The 2,552-nt window shown below is 37.2% G+C and overlaps 1 long non-coding RNA gene across 1 annotated transcript; it reads right to left on the bottom strand.

Moving 5' to 3' along the window:
- Window positions 1–876: 876 nt before the first annotated feature.
- Window positions 877–2,245, bottom strand: LOC144541947 (uncharacterized). Its single transcript, XR_013506937.1, has 3 exons — window positions 2,127–2,245; window positions 1,495–1,565; window positions 877–1,025 (listed from the first exon to the last, which is right to left on the bottom strand). It is a non-coding gene; the product is annotated as an uncharacterized LOC144541947 (long non-coding RNA).
- Between the last annotated feature and the right edge of the window lie 307 nt (window positions 2,246–2,552).

Genomic DNA, 2,552 nt, shown 5'->3' with positions numbered 1-2,552 from the left:
CTGCATGGGGATGCTCCAATCGCTCGGAGAAAGGAGTACAAATATACGAATGTATTTTCACAAGCTAGTGTGGTTTATGTCAATCCCTACTTCATCAGTGAGTTTTTATCTAGCTGCCCATGTATTAAAAAGACGAAAGGACATTATGAGCGCTGGCATTTCTTTCTATCAAATTGACCTTGAACATAATTCAGTCTGCCAACTCACGTTAACAGATTATTGAGAATGAATGCAAATATACAGAGTTTAGTATGGCGTCTAGGCTCTAATCCTGTCACTCCCTGCAAGCGTGCACCTAGCTAGCCAAAGAGAGCAGCCAGGGAGGGACAATCCGGGGGAGACCTAGAATCAGAGCCTACAGGTGGATGCTGGGGTGGAGCTGGGGATGATAAAATGATATATGGTTAGCAGCAGCTAAGATAAGATTGCACTTTATTGATCCCCTAGGGGAAATTCGGGTGTCACAGCAGTGGTGTACAGTACAATGACAGGAAATAAGGTATATAATACAGTAAAATAATAAGGTAAATAAGAATAAAAATGGTGCAGAAAAGATGAAGGCAATATAGATCAATATAACACACTATAAAAACTATGAAGATAAACAATATAAAACTATTAAAAAAGTGTCTCGTGTCCAAGTGGACACAGTTACTGACTGGTTACCATCCTTGATAATAAACACTTATTTCCAAATGTTATGGAAACCACAAATAAGCGTACGGTTTCCCCACTGACACGGAGAGGAGAAAAAAATGGTTGGCTCAAGTCAGCAGGAGCAATCTTACTATCACTAAAGATCACAACAAAAAAATATGCGAGGTAATAATATTCAAACACTTCATTTGCACTTTTTCACAAACAAAGACCATACCATTGGGAAGCTTAATGTTTGGTTTATTAAAAATAAGGAACAGGGAAAGGCTTGTAAAACCCAGGGAGTTGAGACTCAGGGTGCAGGGTGAGGGTGCTGTCTCATTGCAGGGAGTCTTCAGGCTCCATTGAATCCCCCTGTGGTTCTTGGGCTGAAAGAGAGAGGGAGAGAGGGAGAAAAAGACAGAGGAGAAAGGGTTAGACACACCTATATAGGCTTGGATGGGAAATTGCCTTGGGAGATGAGGTGTGGTCTTTGTTCCTCAACTTAAGTTATGGAACTTCATTAGTTGTGATCATCAACAGCTTTTGCTGCTGATGTTTAACAAAGTATGACAAGTGGCATCAGTTACTGATGTGATATTAATTTATATAAAGTTGTCTCATGTTCTTGGTTGTCTTTTATATATGTAATGAGTGTATACATGTCCAGTGCTCCTACAGCAGGTTACTAATATACACTAACAAGATAAGATTACTTATATAATACAGTAATAGAATACATGTTTAGTATGATTACTTATATAATACTGTAGTATAATACTTTTAGTATTTAGTATGATTCCCCATTTAGCCTAGTATGATTCATTTTTCAAAATTGCTGGCCTATTTTAAACTTACCTTGTGTTTTCAATCTCACTTAGGTCCTCCAACTTCCCTCTCCCTTTGCCATCAATCCAAAATCAGCTGAGCTGCAACATAATATAGACAGGTAATAGTCAACAGAATCACAAAGCCTAAAAACACTCAACCCATAAGTTACGTTTTTGTTTACTGTTTTGAAGTCTCAAATATGCACTCTAAATCCATATCAATAGCGATGTATCACAAACATAGCTCTCTTCCTTATTATTGTGTAACGTGAACTTTATTATTAGCTCTTACTCCAAAATGGATATCCTCATTTCACCACCTCCACCCACCACTCTACAAACACATGCCCCAATGTTATATTTAACTAATATTTAACTCCCCCCACCCCGCAAAAAATCACGTTTAGAAGTATTTTTCTCTAATTCCACAACGTTGGATGAAATGGCATTAAGAGAACGGAATTTATAATTAATAGGCTGTTCGTGGTTAACGTTATGTGTTGCTAACTTTATTCAGTATCCTAGCCTAATCTGTTATCTGTTAACGTTCCCTAAATCTACTAATTTAGAGGGGGATAATCCACTAACATGCTTTAATGCACATGTTAATTTGATACAGATTTGCCGATAATATACAATCTGATTCTTTAAACATCTTACCCTTTCAAAGTACATCACAAACGGTCCATTCCGCTGCAACTCTACTGCGCTGCTAGTGTTAGCCGCTAACTTCCGGGAACTATTGAGAGGCTCCGCGATCCGCCATTGCTGTAAAAAAAATGCTCCATTGGAGAGAACGGAGATGACGCAACTCTCTCTCTATATGGCTCTGGTTGGCAGTGGTGGAAAAAGTAAATTATTTTACTTAAGTAAAAGTAGCAATATCATAATGGAAAAATACTCCAATAAAAGTAAAAATACTCCATTAAAAGTAAAAGTCACACAGTCCTTTCATTCAAAAGTTTACTTCAGTAAAAGTATAGAAGTATTAGCAGTAAAATGAACTTAAGTATCAAAAGTAAAAGTCTTCATTCTGTCAGAGTGTTAAATTATTGATGCATTAACCTGTAAGAAGTATTTTAATGT

Source organism: Centroberyx gerrardi, chromosome 12, assembly GCF_048128805.1.
Source record: "Centroberyx gerrardi isolate f3 chromosome 12, fCenGer3.hap1.cur.20231027, whole genome shotgun sequence".
NCBI lineage: Eukaryota > Metazoa > Chordata > Actinopteri > Beryciformes > Berycidae > Centroberyx > Centroberyx gerrardi.
The sequence above is the reverse complement of the archived record's forward strand: the minus strand, read 5'-3'. Positions and strand labels throughout refer to the sequence as shown.